Raw genomic sequence first — 22,388 nt, forward strand, 5'->3', positions numbered from 1 at the left:
CCGGTCCCATCATTTTATGGGAAATAGATGGGGAAAGTGTGGAAACAGTGTCAGACTTTATTTTTTGGGGCTCCAAGATCACTGCAGATGGTGACTGCAGCCATGAAATTAAAAGACGCTTATTCCTTGGAAGGAAAGTTATGACCAACCTAGATAGCTTATTCAAAAGCAGAGACATTACTTTGACAACAAAGGTCCGTCTAGTCAAGGCTATGGTTTTTTCTGTGGTCATGTATGGATGTGAGAGTTGGACTGTGAAGAAGGCTGAGTGCTGAAGAACTGATGCTTTCGGACTGTGGTGTTGGAGAAGACTCTTGAGAGTCCCTTGGACCGCAAGGAGATCCAACCAGTCCATTCTGAAGGAGATCAGCCCTGGGATTTCTTTGGAGGGAATGATGCTGAAGCTGAAACTCCAGTACTTTAGCCACCTCATGTGACGAGTTGACTCATTGGAAAAGACTCTGATGCTGGGAGGGATTGGGGGCAGGAGGAGAAGTGGACGACAGAGGATGAGATGGCTGGATGGCATCACTGACTCGCTGGGCATGAGTTTGAGTGAACTCCGGGAGTTGGTGATGGACAGGAAGGCCTGGCGTGCTGCGATTCATGGGGTCGCAAAGAGTCGGACACGACTGAGTGACTGAACTGAACTGAACTGTATAGCACTTAACCATTTACATCATTGACTGTTCTTTATATTAAATCTTGTTCAAGTCACAAAGGTGGCTTCTGTCTCCTGATTGGATATCACATGGCAGAGTTTGTACTAAGTGGTGTTCCAGTCTCTCTGTGGAGTTATATAACTCAAGAACTCTTCTTCTGTGACAAAGGGATAAGCTGTCTGCATCCTAAACACATGTCTGGGAAATCAGGATCCTATAAGCCACAAGTCATAATATCTGGCAGAATCCTCAAAGGATTCTTTTAGCAACTGAGTGAGTCATGAGGGTCAAGCCCTTGCTTGAAACCTCCACAGTTTGCATTTTATAATTCTATTTTGCATTTTTGAATGTGTTATAATTAAGTAGAAACATGCATTTATATATGCATGTGCCAGGTGTACATAAAGGATATCTATTGTATCCATATTTGAAATCCATAACATATTCCTTTTTATAATGCATTTTCTAAAGAGACATATAAATCCTCATTAAATTTCAGCCACAAATATGCAGCTCTTTCCTCTTAAAGCAAAGGTTAGCCCTGCAGAAACTATGGAAGTCCAATAGCAGACCATTCCAGTACAAAGTGAGGGAAAAAACAATTGTATTTTCTTTATGGCAGGGTAATGCTGTCTGATGGAAAATATTAGGATTCAATATATAACTCATAGAATTCATCAAAATTATTGTCTTGTTGAGTTGTTTATATTTCCCTTATTGTATAAAGTTGTTTTTTTTTTTTTTTTTTACAAGCTCTAGAACATTAACTCAATTGATTCCCACACCATACTATGAAGTCAGTGAAGCTGATCTTTTCTGATCATTTTATAGGATGGTGTAGATGGGAGGGTTTAAGGGGTTTAGCTGAGGTCACACAGATAATAACAAGTAGAAAGAACAGATATTTTCTGACTCTTTTCTACTCTATTACGCTACTTCTTTATGTTTCTTTTTTAAGTAAATAAATCAGTGCAGTATTTAAGGACTTAATTGTACTACATTAAGAGCTTCCTGGTGCCTCAGTGGTAATCTGCCTGCAGTGCAAGAGAGCACCTGCAACGCAAGAGACTTGGTTTTGATCCCTATGTAGGGAAGATTCCCTAAAGAAGGAAATGGCAACCCACTCCAGTATTCTTGACTGGGAAATCCCACAGACAGAGGGGCCTGGCAGGCTACAGTCCATGGGGTTGCAAGAGTTGGACACAACTTAGCTACTAAACCACCACCACCACATACTATGTTAAATATATACTATATATCAGACACTATGCCAAATTCTTTTACATAGATTAAAATCATTTACAATATCTGCTAAAAATAATACAATTATTATCCTTATTTTATGGATGAGGCTTAGAGAAAAGCAATGTTGCTCAAGACCAAACAGTTGTTAAATGCCAGAGGTGAGCTTCACATCTAGGCAGTCTTGATCTTGGATTCTCATATTTACATCACACACATGCTTCCTTAACTCGACAGACATTACTGATGAAATGTGGAGTCAGGTATCCTGCTTAAGAATGGAAGAAAAGGTACCACAGAAATTAATAATCTAAGCCTTCAAGATATTCTGTGTTTCTTAAAACATGAATACCACAAAGTAATGAAGTGTACCCGTATCATAGAAATCAGTCTAAATGGAAACTGATGTTTTACAAAATCATATAATTTTATTAAGAAGCAAAAAAAAAATTACGTGTAAGAAAAATATTAAGTGAGCACATAAAACTGTGAGTCATATATGTTACAGTTTTATTCTAAAACGCTATCTGTCCGTTCACTCTAAATGCACTTTAGAGTTCACTCTCAATGTTGCACATTCTATGGATTTGGGCAAATGTATAATGACATATAAGCCATTATGCAGAGTATTTCCCCTGCCCTAAAAATCCAGAGTATATAATCTACCCCGCTACCACCCAGGCAACCACTCATCTTTTTACTGTCTTTATGGCTTTGCCTTTTCTAGAATGTCATAGAGTTGGCAGCATATAGTATATAGCTTATCAGTTCATTTTTAATTAATCAATTCTTTTGGTCTTAGAAAGGAAGATGAGCAGATAGGCATTAGAATTAAGACTACACTGAGAAAACTGTAATAGCTTACAAAGTTTTTCACCAAGAATAAGGTGAAATGACATGGGATTTACAGGGTTAGAAAGAGAAAATGCCTCCATAGGCAAACAGGCAAATGACAAATCATAGCCTGGAAAAACCACTCCAAAAACAACAACCAGTAGACTTTCACTTTTAGCCAGGAGAGGGTAATTGGTACTAAACTTGTTCACTCTCCATAAATAATTATAAAACTGGGGGAAACAAATCTGAAGCAACAGTTTTTAGGCACTGGATCAGAGGCATTAGAAGACAGCAATCCTTGAGAGAAGGAAAACATATGATGTAAGTCCCATGAACTCCTTGGCCTTCTGATTTGAGGCACGCACTGAACCACACTGCAGAGAAGTGGCACTCAAAAGATGGTGATCTCACTGAACTGAAGAGGTAGAGGTTGAAATTTTGAGGCTGTTGAAGCAGCTAGAATTTGCAGAGTACTGAAAAAGATGGAGCAGTGCTAATGAGGGGATTGCCAGAAGTCTCTGTGTGGGCCAACCATGGCTTTTGGGTTGAGACTTAGGATGTATGTGTGCAACATGAGACTCTGACAGGCCTACTGGGGACGGCCTGCCAAGCAGCTGCAAGCAGAATAGAGATACTAGAGGTCACACAGTCCTGAGAGTTTGTGCTTAGGCACAGCTAGAGCGGAGAGACCTCTCTGAGCCGATAACTCACCACTTGAGGCCCCAGCTAGGCTGTGCCTTGGGAGTAAGGAGCCTCAGGGGCTATACCCAAGGGCCAAAGGTAAAACTCAAAATAGATCCTTCCTAACAAGGAAGGAAACCAAGACTGATACAAATAATTCAAACAGCCAGAAATTTAGCTTCCCATCAAAACAAAACATAAACCTGTGTTAAGGAAGGCAACATAATATAGACTTCCTACAAAATATCATCTACAATGTTCAGTATAGAAGTCAAACAGCTAGTTATGCATAGAAAGCAAAAACACATGGCTCATAATCATGAAAAAATAAACACAGTGAAGATAAATTCTGGAAGGGTCAAAGACCTAAAATTAGTTATCATAAATGTATCAAGAACTTAAAGGAAAAGATGAACAACTGATAGAAAAGATAGTGAATATCAAAAGAGAAATACAAAATGTAATAGAAAAAAAAAAGGATATTATAGTACTTAAAAGCAAAATTTCTGCAATGAAATGAAAATACAACTAGATGGGTTCAATATCTGACTAAACTCTGAAGGGCAAAAAATACATTTGCAGACAAATCAAGGACTTGTCCACTCTTTAATAACAGAGAAAGGTTAAAATTTGAAAAAAGTGAAAAGAGGCTCCTTGGTCTACAGAAGAACATTAAGTATCTCTAACAGAGCTGAAATTGGAGTCTTAAATGAAGAAAGAGAAAGAGATGAGACAGATATAAGGGAGAGAGGGAGGGAGAAAGGCAGAGGAAGAGAAATGAGGAAATGAAAGGAAAGAGAGGAGAAGGGAGGCAAGAGTGAGGAAAGAAGAAGAGAGGGGAGGGGAGAGAAAAGTTCCCAATTCTGTCAAAAGGAAAAAAAAAAAAAGCTCACATGACCAAAAGTCTTGGTGAAATCTATGAAATGGAAAGAAATTAAAACTTAGTATATTACAACCAAACTGATGAAATCTTAGACACATTAAAGCAGAGAAGAAAAAGGACACATTTTATAAAATCACTCAGATTAAAATTAGTTTACATCAGAAACAATGGAGGACAGGAAACAATGACATAACATCATTAAAATGACAAAAGAAAAAGCTTTCAACCCCAAATTCTAATAGAGCTAAAACATTCTGATAAACAAAGGTGAAATAAAAAGTTTTCCAGAAAACTGAAAACTGCAAGAATTCTTCACCAGTAGATCTGCACTACAAAACAACACAAAAACAAAAATCTAAGTAATTATTTTGGGTTAAAAATAAATTATTCTATTTGGAGATTTAAATTTACAGGAAGGTAAAAATATCAGAAATTATGTAAAATATTTTTATTCTATTAATTTCTTTAAAAGAAAATTGATGACTTAAAGCAAAAAAAAAAAAATCAATTATATTTGGAGTTTATAGCATACTTAGACGGAGAAGGCAATGGCACCCCACGCCAGTACTCTTGCCTGGAAAATCCCACGGACGGAGGAGCCTGGTGGGCTGCAGTCCATGGGGTCTCGGAGTCGGACACGACTGACAGACTTTACTTTCACTTTTCACTTTCATGCATTGGAGAAGGAATGGTAATCCACTCCAGTGTTCTTGCCTGGAGAATCCCAGGGACAGGGGAGCCTGGTGGGCTTCCATCTATGGGGTCGCACAGAGTCGGACACGAATGCAGCAGCAGAATACTTAGAACAAATATATGATAACAATAACTCAAACGATAGAAGATGGAATTACATTGTTAAAAATTTCCTGTAGTATTTCAAATGTTACAAGATATTCTCTAAGTAGAAGGTAATAAGTTAAGGATCAGTCAGTTCAGTTCAGTCGCTCAGTCGTGTCCAACTCTTTGCGACCCCATGAATCGCAGCACGCCAGACCTCCCTGTCCATCACCAACTCCCGGAGTTCACTCAGACTCATGTCCAGCGAGTCAGTGATGCCATCCAGCCATCTCATCCTCTGTCGTCCCCTTTTCCTCCTGCCCCCAATCCCTCCCAGCATCAGAGTTTTATCCAATGATAGAGTAACCAGTAAAAACTAAACACAAGACGTTATAACTAAAAAAATTCAATAGAGGAGTTAGAATGGAATACTATAATATTAATAAGACATATTTGATTAAACCAAGGGAGACAGGGAAGGGAGAACTGAAGAACAACAACAACAACAAACTTATGGGGCAAATAGAAAAGAAATATCAAAATGATAAGAGGATAGACTTAAACACAACCATCCCTACAATAATGTTAAATAAAAGTAAACCAAACACAAATTAAAAGGCAGAGATTATTAGATTGGATTTAAAAATCAGGCCTCAAAATAGGCTGTTTACAAGAACTTAACTTTGCATATATAGCAAAGATAGGTTGAAAATTACAAGATGAAAAAGTTTATCCCATACAAACAAAAAGCATAAGAATGATGGTGCAAATATAGTAATATCCAGACAAGCAGTATGGTCATGGGCAAAGCAGAGAACTTCCAGATAAGCAGGATTGCCATGAATTAAGAAGAAATTTAATAATGATAATGGAGTCAGTTAATTGAGACAACCTAATAATCCTAACTGAGCCATGAGGGACTTCCCTGGTGGCGAGAGGTAAAAGCATCTGCTTCCAATGTGGGGGACCCAGGTTCTATCCCTGGGTTGGGAAGATCCCCTGTAGAAGGAAATGGCAACCCACTCTAGTGTTCTTGCCTTAAAAATCCCATGGATGGAGGAGCCTGGCAGGCTACAGTCCACGGGGTCACAAAGAGTCGGACACAACTGAGCAACTTCACATCACTTAATAATCTTAAATGTTCATTCATCTAATAACAGAAGCAAAAACAAACACAACTTATATGGAATTTAGAAAGATGGTAACAATAACCCTGTATACGAGACAGCAAAAGAGACACTGATGTATAGAACAGTCTTTGGGACTCTGTGGGAGAGGGAGAGGGTGAGATGATTTGGGAGAATGGCATTGAAATATGTATAATATCATATATGAAATGAGTCGCCAGTCCAGGTTCGATGCATGATACTGGATGCTTGGGGCTGGTGCACTGGGACGACCCAGAGGGATGGTAAAGGGGAGGCAGGAGGGAGGAGGGTTCAGGATGGGAAACACATGTATGCCTGTGGCGGATTCATTTCGATATATGGCAGAACCAATACAATATTGTAAAGTTTAAAAATAAAATAAAATTAAAAAAAAAAAAAACAAACACAACTAAAAAGATAATTAGGTAAATTCACAATTACATTTGGACATTTTATACCCACATGGCAATTGATAGAACAAGTTGACAAAAATTAAGAATACAGTTAAAAAATATTGCCAATCTCCTTGATCTATTGACATTTATAAGATAGTGAACCCAGTGGGGCAGAATACTAATCTTTTCAAGTGCAAATGTAACATTTACCAAAATAAAAATTATGTTGTTTCATAAAAATTTTATGTTCAATAAATTTAAAATAATTGAAATCTTGCTGTATATGTTCACTAATCACAGTTCAAATACATTAAAAACTGGTATCAACAAGATTCCTATTGAATGTCCAAATATCTGAATATTAAATAACACACAAGCATTTCACATTTCCACAGGCCAAAGAAGAAACCACAAAACAAATTAGAAAATATTTGAAACTGAAAATTAGTGGAAATGCAATATATAAAAATTTATGTGATGCAGTCAAAGCTTAGAGGGAAGATTATGGCTTGCAAACGCTTATATTAGAAAATAAGAAAGGTTTTTCATTAATGGTCTATGTTCCTACATTAAGAAGCTAGGTAAAGACCACATAATCAGTATGAAAAAGGAAATAGTTAAGATGAGAAAAGACATTTGCCAAGTAGAAATAACAGAGAAAATTGATGACCAAAAGTTGGTTCTTCAAAGATATTAACTGATAAACATCTAGCAAAATTGATCAAGGAAAAAGGAAAAAAAAAAAAGCACGTGTACATTATCAGAAATGAAAAAGAATATTCCACTACAGATTCTCCATACACCAAAAGGAAATAAAAGAATACTGTGCACACCTTTGTGGAAATAAACTCAGTAACAGATGAAATGGCTAAGTCCCTTGAAAACTATAACTTTCTCAAGCAGACTAAAGAGAAAATCTGAACAGCTTCACTAAAGAATTGCATTCTCATTCTATTTTCAGCACACCATATGCATCTTGATAGAATCCTAATTGATACAGCTGAAAGGGATTAAGACTTAAGCCAAAATTATGAATAATTTCTAATAAATATTGGGGCTGCCTGCATGAAAAAATATCTAGTAATAAATAATGATAGTAAATTTTAAAGGCAACAGATCAGGATTAACAGCAAAAAGAACATGGAAAGGATTAGCTTAGAATACAGTGTATCGCAGAGAACTACTAAAGGTGGCCTTGCTTTTCATCATTTATCCTGTTTCAGAGGGTATTTTGGGTGAAAAGATGCCCTGTGTCTCTAGTTATTGGTATCCATTACACCCATAAGTTGTTAATCAGCTTCCTGTTGAAAAATCACCATTCAAAAATCAACTCTTTATCAGGTCACATAGAATTCTATTGGGTAAAGATTTTTTTCTCACAGGTCTGTAGAACAATCTGGGGGTACTATCAGTATGTATAGAAAACTTCTTATTAATTCATAAAGTTAGAAAAACAACAGTAAAACCCCAAGGAAAACAGAAGAGATAATAAAGATTAAGGCAGAAATCTATTAATAGAATAAGAAAAAGGGAACAAATAGAATTGAAAAAGTAAATCCAAGACAGTTCTGTGAAACACACAAATGAATAATTAACACTAGCTTGCTTCATCAAGAAATAAAAGAGAATAAAAATACATGAAAGTAAAATTATAAAGAACATAATCATAATCAAGGACAGAGATGACACATAAGGGATTACTTTGTTTAAATCTATTCACATAAATTGAAGATACAGTAAAAGAAACAATAATTTAACTAAGTAATTTGCCAAAAAGAGGAACCCAGAGAGGGTAGAAACATGAATATACCAATACTCCACAGATAAATTTCAGAAAGACAGTGGAGAAGTTGGTAGGGGAAAAAAAAAACCTATCCAAATTGGGACAGGATATATGGCTCTTTGACTAATGCCTTCAACAAGATTATGTATTTATTACCTGTAACAAAAAAATGCAATTAGGAACTATTATTTAATCAGTACAAAAGAAAGTCAATTAGAAACTCTAGAAGAAAAGAAAACAAGCTGTACTTAAAGGTCATGCTGATAATGTGAGGAAAAAAGGAATCTTTCTAAAGTTGGAGATTTTAAATTCTTTTGTCTGGCACAGGTTAAAAAAACACAATATTATAGTCCCAAATCTATAATATTAATCTATATATTTAATGTATATATACACATTTAAAATGAAAATAAATGTATATGTTATATATAATTTTTATATATAATATGGAAAATAAATATATATTTATAAAATATTATATATTTATAATAATCTATATATTTAATTGGTTTAGCTTCGAATATTTGTTTTATAATTTCAAAAAATTACTAATTATATATATTGGCTTTCAATTTTTAGGGCCAATCTAAAAGAAAGCAGAACTCAGGTATAAAACAGGACTTTGAAAGAATAAAATTAAATGTCACTAGATTATGAAAGCATATGGGTGTTAACGTCTTCTTCCCACATAGTGGAATTTAAAGGATAGAATCTAAAATTAAGAAATTAAACTTAATATGTTAATAAAAGCTAATAAAATGTTGAATTACTTGATGATTAATAAAATAATGACATATTTTTTTAAACGAGCAAGTGAAAAGAAGATGTAAGAAGGAAAAGGGCACAAAAATAAGTCAAATTCTTAGTCTTTCATAGCTGGAGCTAGTGGGTATTATTAAAAGTGGATAAATCATGGAATGGGTAAATGATTATTTCTTACAATTATATTTCAAAATAGTTGAAACTTTCGAGGAAAAGTACTAGGAGTTGGAGTACAGGATGGTACAAATGACATGCAGATTTATTATATGTTCTTCTACAAATTTTCACTTTATATGTACATGTATTAACTTTATAATATATTAAAATATTTGAAAAGGAAAGTTGCTCAGTCATGTCCGACACTTTGCAACCCCATGGACTTACAGTTCATGGAATTCTCCAGGCCAGAATACTGGAGAAGATCTCCCTTCTCCAGGGGATCTTCCCAACCCAAGGACTGGATTCAGAAAAAACTATTACTAAATATGGGCTTCCCTGGTGACTCAGACAGTAAAGAATCTGCCCACAATGCGGGAGACATGGGTTCAATTCTTGGGTTGGGAAGATCCCCTGGAAGAGGGCATGGCAACCCACTCCAGAATTCTTGCCTGGAGAATCCCATGGACAGAGGAGCTGGCAGGCTACAGTCCATGGGGTAACAAAGAATGGGACACGACTGAGCAATTAAGCACAGCACAGCAACACATTACTAAATATTACAGGAAAGCTTGAAATTAAGGAGAAAGACAACTATCCAACAGAAATGTAGATTTAAAGACATGACAAGCAAATTGCATTGCAGACCACAAATGGCTAAAATACATGGAAATATACTTAACCCCACTCATAGTTAAAGAAACGCAAATATTATTTGTATATCTAGGTGACAAAATACATATTGGTTGACAAATATAAAATCATATTGGCAAGCCTAGAGAAAAGTAAGAATCCTCATTATCAACACAAATTTTTGGAGGGCTGCTAAGCTAAGTCGAGTCAGTTGTGTCCGACTCTGTGCGACCCCATAGACGGCAGACCACCAGGCTCCCCCGTCCCTGGGATTCTCCAGGCAAGAACACTGGAGTGGGTTGCCATTTCCTTCTCCGATGCATGCAAGTGAAAAGTGAAAGTGAAGTCGCTCAGTCGTGTCCGACTCTTAGCGACCCCATGGACTGCAGCCTACCAGGCTCTTCCATCTATGGTATTTTGTAGGCAAGAGTACTGGAGTGGGGTTCCATTGCCTTCTCCTTTTGGAAGGCAGTATCTGTTAAACTTTAAAACATGCATTTTACTCAGAAATTTCACCATTTTAGGAATGTTATAAAGATAAATATGTAAGGAAGTTTTCTGTGGTATTATTTCTAAATAGAAAGAAACAAAAGAGGTAAAAGAACAGCAACAGGTGCAAAGCAAACCTAAGTGGTCTTTAACAGGGGACAGGTTCAATAGAGTTCAGCACATTCATACAACGTGGTCTTTAACAGGGGACAGGTTCAATAGAGTTCAGCACATTCATACAACAGCATATTGTACCAGCCCTAAAGATAATTAAGAGAATCACAACATGCTAGCACATTCACAAAATATTGGTAATGCAAATTTTTCTAGTAAAATTTGTCTGCACGCATGCTAAGCCGCTTTAGTCGTGTCCAACTCTTTGCAGCCCTACAGGCTAGTCTGCCTGTCTCTTCTGTCCATGGGATTCTCCAGGCAAGAATACTGGAGTGAGTTGCCATTTCCTCCTCCAGGGGATCTTTCCAACCCAGGGATCAAACAGGCATCTCTTATGTCTCCTGCAATGGCAGGCAGGTTCTTTACCACTAGTGCCACCAGGGGAGCCCAAAGTTTGTATAAAGTGGTTCTATTTGTGTAAAAAATTCTGGAATATTGTAAGTATAGAGAGAAAATAAGTTATAACAAAGGAATACTCCGCAGCTTATCAATAAGGCCTGTAGGGTAAAGGGGGAGGAGGGACTTTTCACTTCATAAAATTCTCAATTTTTATTTTTTTCAATGGCCATTTATTACATTAATTTCTTAAGAAGCTTTAAACGAATCTTGTGTTCCACAGTGAAGAACTGTGAAACAGAAAATTAAGCCTACTGATCTGATCTATATTTCTTGGCAGCCCTAACTCTCTCCAGCATCAAACACAATGACTGACAGAGAGCAGGTATTTGTGCAATATTCTCTAATTAGATGATAAACTGAAACATGAGGGATTAAAACCTGACATAGACAGCCCTATATTTATTTCCCTGCCACATTAAAGCCATTTTACTATTATTAAATTTAAGAAAAGCCAATTCTCATATAGGATAACACTGAACACATCTAATTTATCCACATTTATATTTTAAAGAAAGTGTTCAGTTCAGTTCAGTTCAGTTCAGTCGCTTAGTTGTGTCTGACTCTTTGCGACCCCGTGAATTGCAGCATGCCAGGCCTCCCTGTCCACCACCAACTCCTGGAGTTCACTCAGACTCACATCCATTGAGTCAGTGATGCCATCCAGCCATTTCATCCTCTGTCGTCCCCTCCTCCTCCTGCCTCCAATCCCTCCCAGCATCAGAGTCTTTTCCAATGAGTCAATTCTTCGCATGAGGTGGCCAAAGTACTGGAGTTTCAGCTTTAGCATCATTCCTTCCAATGAACACCCAGGACTGATCTCCTTCAGAATGGACTGGTTGGATCTCCTTGCAGTCCAAGGGACTCTCAAGAGTCTTCTCCAACACCACAGTTCAAAAGCATCAATTCTTCAGCACTCAGCCTTCTTCACAGTGCAACTCTCACATCCATACATGATCACTGGAAAAACCATAGCCTTGACTAGATGGACCTTTGTTGGCAAAGTAATGTCTCTGCTTTTGAATATGCTATCTAGGTTGGTCATAACTTTCCTTCCAAGGAGTAAGCGTCTTTTAATTTCATGGTTGCAATCACCATCTGCAGTGATTTTGGAGCCCAAAAAATAAAGTCTGACACTGTTTCCACTGTTTCCCCTTCTATTTGCCATGAAGTGATGGGACCAGATGCCATGATCTTCGTTTTCTGAATGTTGAGCTTTAAGCCAACTTTTTCACTCTCCTCTTTCACTTTCATCAAGAGGCTTTTTAGTTCCTCTTCACTTTCTGCCATAAGGGTGGTGTCATCTGCGTATCTGAGGTTACTGATATTTCTCCAGGCAATCTTGGTTCCAGCTTTTGCTTCTTCCAGCCCAGCGTTTCTCATGTAGGTCTCTAATAAAACTTTTGTGTGTGTATGTGTTTTAATGTGTTTCCCTTTCTTTGGTTCTCCTGCCCACAAACCCATGTTAGGTTTATATTCAGAACCCCAGAGAAGTAGGGTCCTGATTAAACAAAAGTCATTAGGAAATGTTTAGAGGGAAGCAGTGAGAACACAGAATAACAATTGAGACAAAGTGCTCATTTCCACTTTAGAAGTACACAGAGACAAAGAATCTGTGCCTAGGAACACATTCTGCCCCGTTATTGTTTTTTGCAGGAGACAGTTGTAACTCAATAGAAGGAAATAAACACAATATAGAGTTGTCCTAGTTTCAGTGTCTTCCAAAATCAGGAAACAACAAGTCTGATTGTGACATGGATCTCCAGAGGAAGCCAGCTTCTTTCTTGTCTGCTTTGGTGTGACACATGACTATGATGATGAACTCTATGCTCCCCAGCCTCTCCAGGGACTAGACTTCATCCTTCCTCACCTATAAACAGAATCAGGATGTGTCCTGACATTCGGCCAAAAACATCTGACCTTGAATAAGACATGCTCCACAAAGCACACATATGGTACCTTGGTGAGGGAGCCGCAAGGGAAGGGGACGGGAGAGAAGTCAGCAGGGCACTCTGACATCCACTGGCTTATAACAAATCCCAACAGATGCCAATGTTCACAGGCAACTCAGGGAGGAGACAGTAAGAAGACACCATGAAAGACATTAATCTTCTCCATTACAAACAGATTCAGGAAAACAGTACCAAGTGCCAAGTGAGAGAAAGGGGAAGAAAATACAAAAGGAATGAAATCTTTAGTGCAAGAGAAGACCTCTTAGACTGTTCTTGTTATGCAACAGAGTGATGAGGGGAGGAACTGTGGTAAAGGAAACATCTGAAGATGGCTGATAACACAGCTTCAAACGTGCATTTGAAGAGGTGTGCTGAAGACCTTTCTGTGCTTCTTTTTATCTATAAGTGAGCATCAATATATTTCATTTTAAATGGAAACCATATTGATTGTAAATTTTCCCCAGCCACTAGCCAAGCCACTTGGTAAAAGGAAAAGTGAGTAATTATATTAACAGACATTGTGGCTCTATCTTCTCTTTAAAAAAAAAAAAAATCCTACTTTTAAAAGGAGGAAAATTATTGTCATCCTGAGAAATGGTTCCAGAAGAAAAGGGAGAGAAGCAATGAGAGCACATGTCCATTACTTTTTCCAGAGGCAACGTGATGTCCCATTTATGTCAGAAAAGAAAATATCTGTACTCTAATAAAAGCCAAAAATTCAATCAGAAAAGGGTAATCTTTGACACTGGTAACTGATCTGAAGGACTTTTCCTAAAGTGATTGAAATGAACATGTGGTGTGATATTACTGAGCATCAAGGAAACTGTTCTCTGGGGCTTCCCTGGTGGTTCAGAGATAAAGAATCTCCCTGCAATGCAGGAGACCCAGGTTCAATCCCTGGGTCAGGAAGATCTCCTGGAGAAGGGAATGGCAACCCGTTCCAGTATTCTTGCCTGGAGAATTCCATGGACAGAGGAGCATCACGGGCCACAGTCCATGGGGTTGCAAAGAATCAGACATGATTGACTAACACACACACAGACACACACACACACTCTTCTCTAAATGGATGAAAATCAGTCAGCAGAATTTTTTAGGCTTCAATTCACCTTGTAATTTATGTGCTACTCAGATAATAACTATCACAAATCACTACATATTTCTGTAAGCTAAAAATATGATTGCTGGAAAAGGTATCTATCCAACTTATGTCACAGACAAGGAACTAGTAGTCAGATGATACTGGGCAAGAGAAAAACCAGTATAAATGTCTTTCAGTCCAGATTAGTGTATTTCCCTTTACACTCACTTAAGTAAAGTATTAAGGCCAAAAAATGGAGTCCTTTTATAAGTTATCGTGTCCAAGGATCCATTTTCAAACCTAGGCTTATCTGTCCCAGACCAACTGGTATATGTGGCTGGAAGATATTCTAAGAAATTTATTCCTGGTTTTCTCTCTCTGAATTTCCCCTAGTCAAATCAAGAAAGACTCTGTGTTTCACTGCCTCAGGGAAATTTAAGAATGAGTAGAAAAAAAAAAAAACAATGAGTAGAAACAAAAGTAGCATGAAAAACTTCCTGAATTATATCTTTAAAAACTTAAGCTCATTTTGAGCAGGGGATATCTTGATGAAAAAAACAAAAAAAACAAAAAAAACATGAAGGCTTGGATAAAACAGATGAGACAAAGGTGTTTTGCCCAAAAATTAGAAGAGAGAAATTCCCCTGCTGCGGGCAGGCCTTTAGGACTCAGGCCTGCTTCATGGCAATATTCCAGAAAGGACTTCCAGTTGTCTTCCGGGTGTGAGTCAATGGCTACTGAGATTTCCTGTCCTGAGGAACATTTCAGAGCTGAGTGTGACAAGGAGCAACCAAGAGCCTGGGATCCAGAGGGTCATGTTGACAGAGAGGAGGATATTCCAAGTGGCAACAAGATGAGCAAGATGACTTCTCCCCAAGTCCCCTGATTGGTGAATGCCTGATGCTTTGTACTGATGGTTCTGGAACCTCAACATGACCCAGTGGGAGAAGTGGCAACAATTCTCTCCTTGACTAAACTTTAGTCAGTTTCCTTTGAGTCTTCTTTAACTCAGCCTCAACTTGGACTGTAAAAACTGTAGATGCACAGCACAAATGAATTCATCCACACACCTCCCAAATACATACCCAGATAGACACACTAAGAAACTTGAAAAATCACTAGCCTACTTTTTAACACCTCAAGTTTTAGAAATTGGTACAAATAATAGATGGGCTTTGAATTTTTTCTATAGCCATTTTTCTGCTTATCCAAAGACTTGTTTTGTAAGGCAAGTATAATTGAAAACATTGGGGTATAACCTGAATGATATCAAGCCATCCAACCACATTATCCTCAATTTGCTCCTTTAACTGAGATGGAAATCAAAGCATTTCTATATTCTAGATTTAGAGCTGTGTTTCTTTGGAATGATTAAATCCTACAATGGTACCAGGATGTTTTGTTTTGTTTTGTTTTGTTTTTTTCCTTCTGGGTACACAGTTTCATTTTAGCTTAAGGGAGATGGCCTAAAATAAGTTCCTATCCGGTTCTGAATGTCAGCTTAAAATCTGGCCAACTTTTGATCAAGGGCTACTTTTGCCCTTTTGAAAAAGGGCTACTTTTTAAATTTCTTTTGAATATCTTGTCAACAAGATAAGCCAGGACAACAAGTAAATATCCCTGGCAGTACTGAACAATTCCATGAACACAAAAGGGGTTCCCATAAAAGGGTACAAAAGATACTACTCCCTCAAGATACAGTGCTAGGTCACTTCAGTCATGTCTGACTCTTTGCGACCCTATGGACTGTAGGTCACCAAGCACCTCTGTCCATGGATTCTTCAGGAAATTTCCTAATCCAGGGCATCTTCCCAACTCAGAGATCAAAACCAAGTCTCTAATATCTCCTGCATTGGCAGGTGGTTCTTTACCTCTAGTAGCACCTGGGAATGGAGAAGGCAATGGCAACACACTCCAGTACTCTTGCCTGGAAAATCCCATGGATGGAGGAGCCTGGTGGGCTGCAGTCCATGGGGTTGCTAAGAGTCGGGAAAGACTGAGCGACTTTACTTTCACTTTTTACTTTCATGCATTGGAGAAGGAAATGGCAACCCACTCCAGTATTCTTGCCTGGAGAATCCCAGGGACAGAGTAGCCTAGTCGGCTGCCATCTATGGGGTCGTACAGAGTCGGACACGACTGAAGTGACTTAGCAGTAGCAGCAGCAGCACCTGGGAAGACTCAGATCCAGACCCACTCCCAAAGATAATCGAAAGAAAGACATAGAAATTTACCCTGAGAGTGGGCAATAGTAGTCAGCAGGACCATAGCCACAAATGGACAGCAACCCATATTTCTGTCTAGCCATCTTTTGGGGTCCCCAATCTGATTGTTGGGGAGACTTGATACCTGGATATCACCAGATGGTCAATACTGAAATCAGATTGATTATATTCTTTGTAGCTGAAGATGGAGAAGCTCTATACAGTTAGCAAATAATGGGAGCTGACTGTGGCTCAGATCATGAAATCCTCATTGCTAAATTCAGACTTATATTGAAGAAAGTAGGGAAAACCACTAGACAGTTCAGGTATGACCTTAGTCAAATCCCTTACGATTATACAGTGGAAGTGACAAATAGATTCAAGGGAGTAGATCTGATAGACCCCTGAAGAATTATGGATGGAGGTTTGTGAAATTATACAGGAGGCAGTGATCAAGACCATCCACAAGAAAAATACATGAAAAAAGGCAAAATGGTTGTCTGAGGAGACCTTGCAAATAGCTGAGAAAAGAAGAGAAGTGAAAGGCAAAGGAGAAAAGGAAAGATATACCCATTTGAATGCAGAGTTACAAAGAATAGCAAGGAGAGATAAGAAATCCTTCCTCAGTGATCAATGCAAAGAAATAGAGGAAAACAACAGAATAGGAAAGACTAGAGATCTCTTCAAGACAATTTGAGATACCAAGGGAACATTTCATGCAAAGATGGGCTCAGTAAAGGACAGCAATGGTATGGACCTAACAAAAGATATTAAGAAGCAGAAGATATTAAGAAGAGGTGGCAAGAATACACAAAAGAACTATACAAAAAAGATCTTCAAGACCCAGATAATCATGATAGTATGATCACTCACCTAGAGCCAGACATCCTGGAATGCGAAGTCAAGCGGGCCTTAGGAAGCATCGCTTCGAACAAAGCTAGTGGAGGTGATGGAATTCCAGCTGAGTTATTTCAAATCCTAAAAGATGATGCTGTGAAAGTGCTGCACTCAATAGGCCAGCAAATTTGGAAAACTCAGCAATGGTCATAGGACTGGAAAAGGTCAGTTTTCATTCCAATCCCAAAGAAAGGCAATAACAAAGAATGCTCAAACTACTGCACAATTGCACTCATCTCACATGCTGGCAAAGTAATGCTCAAAATTCTACAGGCTTCAACAGTACTCACGTACTGTGAAATTCCAGATGTTCAAGCTGGACTTAGAAAAGGCAGAGGAACCAGAGATCAAATTGCCAACATCCTGTGGATCATCAAAAAAGCAAGAGAGTTCCAGAAAAACATCTACTTCTGCTTTATTGACTACGCCAAAGCCTTTGACTGTGTGGATCATAACAAGCTGTAGAAAATTCTTAAAGAGATAGGAATACCAGATAACCTGACCTGCTTCCTGAGAAATCTGTATGCAGGTCAAGAAGCAGCAGTTAAAACTAGACATGGAACAACAGACTGGTTCCAAATAGGAAAAGGAGTACATCAAGGCTGTATATTGTCACCCTGCTTATTTAAGTTATATGCAGAGTACATCATGAGAAACACTGGGCTGGAGGAAGCACAAGCTGGAATCAAGATTGCTGGGAGAAATATCAATAACCTCAGATATGCAGATGACACCGCTCTTATAGCAGAAAGTAAAGAGGAACTAAAAAGCCTCTTGATGAAAGTGAAAGTGGAGAGTGAAAAAGTTGGCTTAAAGCTCAACATTCAGAAAACAAAGATCATGGCATCTGGTCCCATCACTTCATGGGAAATAGATGGGGAAACATTGGAAACAGTGTCAGACTTTATTTTTCTGGGCTCCAAAATCACTACAGATGGTGACTGCAGCCATGAAATTAAAAGACGCTTACTCCTTGGAAGGAAAGTTATGACCAACCTAGATAGCATATTCAAAAGCAGAGACATTACTTTGCCAACAAAGGTTCATCTAGTCAAGGCTATGGTTTTTCCAGTGATCATGTATGGATGTGAGAGTTGCACTGTGAAGAAGGCTGAGCACCAAAGAATTGATGCTTTTGAACTGTGGTGTTGGAGAAGACTTGAGAGTCCCTTGGACTGCAAAGAGATCCAACCAGTCCATTCTGAAGGAGATCAGCCCTGGGATTTCTTTGGAAGGAATGATGCTAAAGCTGAAACTCCAGTACTTTGGCCACCTCATGCGAAGAGTTGACTCATTGGAAAAGACTCTCATGCTGGGAGGGATTAGGGGCAGGAGGAGAAAGGGATGACAGAGGATGAGATGGCTGGATGGGATCACTGACTCGATGGACGTGAGTTTGAACTCCGGGAGATGGTGATGGACAGGGAGGCCTGGCGTGCTGTGATTCATGGGGTCGCAAAGAGTCAGACACGACTGAGTGACTGAACTGAACTGAGAGTACATCATGAGAAATGCTGGACTGGATGAAGCACAAGCTGGAATCAAGGTTGCCTGGAGAAATATCAATAATCTAAGATATGCAGAAGACACCACCCTTATGGCAGAAAGTGAAGAAGAACTAAAGAGCCTCTTGATGAAAGTGAAAGAGGAGAGTGAAAAAGTTGGCTTAAAACTCAACATTCAGAAAACTAAAATCATAGCATCTGGTCCCATCATTTCATGGTAAATAGATGGGGAAACAGTGAAAACAGTGACAGACTTTATTTTGGGGGTCTCCAAAATCACTGCAGATGGTGATTGCAGTCATGAAATTAAAAGACACTTACTCCTTGGAAGGAAAGTTATGACCAACCTAGACTGCATATTAAAAAGGAGGCACATTACTTTGCCAACAAATGTCTGTCTAATCAAAGCTATGCTTTTTACAGTAGTCATGTACGGATGTGAGAGTTGGACTATAAAGAAAGCTGAGCACTGAAGAATTGATGCTTTTGAACTGTTGTGTTGGAGAAGACTCTTGAGAATCCCTTGGACAGCAAGGAGATCCAATCCATTGTAAAGGAAATCAGTCCTGAATATTCATTGGAAGGACTGATGCTGAAGCTGAAACTCCAATACTTTGGCCACCTGAGGTGAAGAACTGCCTCGTTGGGAAAGACCCTGATGCAGGGAAAGATTGAAGGCAGGAGGAGAAGGGGATGACAGAGGATGAGACAGTTGGATGGTATCACCGACTCAATGTACATGAGTTTGAGTAAGCTCTGGGAGTTGGTGATGGATAGGGAGGCCTGGCGTGCTGTAGTCCATGGGGTTGCAAAGAGTCGGACACAAGTGAGCGACTGAACTGAACTTCTGATTGTTGCCAAGCCAAGATCTCAGAATACAAAATGAGACAAACTAGAAGGCAATATCTGTCCCCCAAAGATAAATATTTGATACTCATACTTGTCCCCTGACAACCTGAATTTGGGAAAGAAGGTGCAATGTGAAAATTTACCTTCTTCTCTTGACCAGGAACTACAGACAGAGATCTGGTAGAGCTGACTTTGGTAAAAATTCTTCCCTTTCGCCAGCTTCTGCCAGTCCCAGAATGCCTGCCATCTGCAGGCTCTGGAGTACTTGGGGTGTCTCAGCAGGTCTCAACCTAGTCACCAGACACTTTAGAGAAGGAAAAATAGTCTTCCCTCTACTCCTTATAGTGAGTGCCTGGCTGAGACCCCTTTACCTCTAAGGTACCTCATAAATGGATATGCTAATCCAAGATGGTTATGAGAAGTGTAATTCAAGATTATCTTTAGCAAAATTAACCTATTTTTTCAACCTCAAAACAAATTTTATTCACCTGAGACTGCACACTGGACTTGGTCCAGTTTAAGTCAGATACAGTCTGACCCCAGACGCAGCCCAGTTGTTAAGCTGGACCCAGTCTGACTCTGGACAGTTTCTGTCCCCAGTCCAAAAACAGAAATGCTCAATTAGAGTCTGAAAGCTCTTAATACAAAAGCTACAGAGCTAGGATCCAGGAGCCTATGACCTCCAGAGGCAGAAAGAAAGCAGAGAGTTCAAGGGGCTCACAGGCACCTCTGCCTGATTGTTCATTGCTCCTGATGGCACATGAGCAGTCTCCTCAATTCTCTCATCTGAGAGACAACTACTAATAGATTAACTAAGACATATTAAAATTTTGAAAGTTAATTTGAGCAAAAATCAATTCAAATCAGGCAATGTCAAACGAGAAGTGTTTAGGAGCACTCCTGATATCAGGTATTATGTTGTTGTTGATCAGTCACTAAGTCATGTCTGACTCTTTGTGACCCCATGGACTGCAGCACACCAGGCTTCCCTGTCTTCCACTGTATCCTGGAGTTTGTTCAAACTCATGTCCATTGAGTCAGTGATGCCATCCAACCATCTCATCTTCTGTTGCCCCCTTTTCCTCTTGCCCTCAATCTTTCCCAGCATCAGGGTCTTTTCCAAAGTATTATGTATAAGTCTTTAATCCATTTCATTTTTCTGCATATATCTATCCAGTTTTCCCGATACCAGTTGTTGAAGAGACTTATTCCTTCCAATGTATAGATTGAAAATAGAAGTCCTAGAGAAAATAAGTTACTTACTTAAGGTGACAGGGCCTGTAAGAAATCCATGTTTTGTTTGTTTGTTTGTTTTTCCCACTAAACCATATAGACCTAAGATTCATAGACAGGCATGCCTGCAATTCCCAAAATCTCTAGGTAGGGTCTTTCAGGGGACTCCTGGGAATGTGCCTTATAACTGGTTCTTCCATTATTCTTCTGACATCGAACTTGAAGACATAATTAGGAGAGAATAGCAAAGCAAAGGATGGGAAGGTAGCAGTGGAGCAGCAATTTCAGACGTGGAGTATAAAGGAAAGGGCAAGAGTGAGAGAGGCAGGTTATTCCCTAGTCAGTTACAAGGGAGGGAAGTCTGAGCAGAATCAGCTTAGTTCTTGTCCAGGCAGCAACGATACAGCTTCTTTCTCTCACTGCTTTTGTGAGGAAAAGAGTCACACCCTAGATGTATTATTAGAGTGGTCAAAAATATCTTTAATAAATGCAGAACTGAAAGTCTAACAGGCCCATGCCTAGACCAAAGAATGTCTAGAAGTGACAGTCATCATGAGATAAGTTATAGTCTTCTACAGTTGGCCGTGTTTGTCTTTTTTACCTGAAAATTATAATCTAATTTTACCTAAGTATCCTATCAACATTTTTATAACCTGTCCTATGTGTTTGTCTGCTTATTTGTCATACAGACATGACAGTTCACTTGTTCAATTAATCTACATTCCTTAAAAAGCCACATGTACTATTACTGGATTAGTCATCCTTTACAAACAGAGTTCACTGAATTTAAAATAGGATGAGTTCATCATAGGAAGACATTCTGGTCAGAATTGACTCTTCTATATTTTTATTTTACTTCATTTTTCTCTAGTAATTATTTTCTTATTGTGGGAAAACATACATCCATTAAATTTACCACTCTAACCAATTTTAAGTGTATACTGCTTCCTTGGTGGCTCAGACAGTAAAGAATGTGCCTGCCATGCAGGAGACCAGGGTTCGTTCCCTGGGTTGGGAAGACCCCCTAGAAAAGGAAATGGCAACCCACTCCAGTATTCTTGCCTGGAGAATCCCATGGACAGAGGAGGCTGGCAGGCTACTGTCCATGGGGTCACAAAGAGTCAGATATGACTGAGCAACTAACACTTCAAAGGCATTAAGTACATTCATTGTATTGTGCAACCATCAACACCATCCATCTCCAGAACTTTCCATTTTCCCAAACTGAAACTCTGCATCTATTAAACAGTAACTTTCCATTGTCCCCAGCCCACGGCCTCTGGGAACCACCATTCTATTTCTGTCTCCGTGAATCTGACTACTCTAAAATCCTCATGTAAGTGGAATAATGTGATACTTGTCCTTTTGTGTCTGGCTTATTTCACTTAGCACAATGATGCCCTTAAGTTTCATCCATATTATAGCATGTGTCCAAACGTCATTCCTTTCTAAAGACGACTAATACTCCATACAGAATGTGTTTACAAGTTTGTTTACTTTTGTTTCATACATTTTATGTCCTTGTTTGTCCATTTCTTTGTCCATGGACATTGTGTTGTTTTCATCTTTTTATTGTGAATACTACTACTATGAAGAAGGGTGGATAAACATCTGGATGAGTCTCTAATTTCAATTCTGCTGAGTAAATA

This window comes from Bos taurus, chromosome 10, assembly GCF_002263795.3.
Source record: "Bos taurus isolate L1 Dominette 01449 registration number 42190680 breed Hereford chromosome 10, ARS-UCD2.0, whole genome shotgun sequence".
In the NCBI taxonomy this organism is placed as follows: domain Eukaryota; kingdom Metazoa; phylum Chordata; class Mammalia; order Artiodactyla; family Bovidae; genus Bos; species Bos taurus.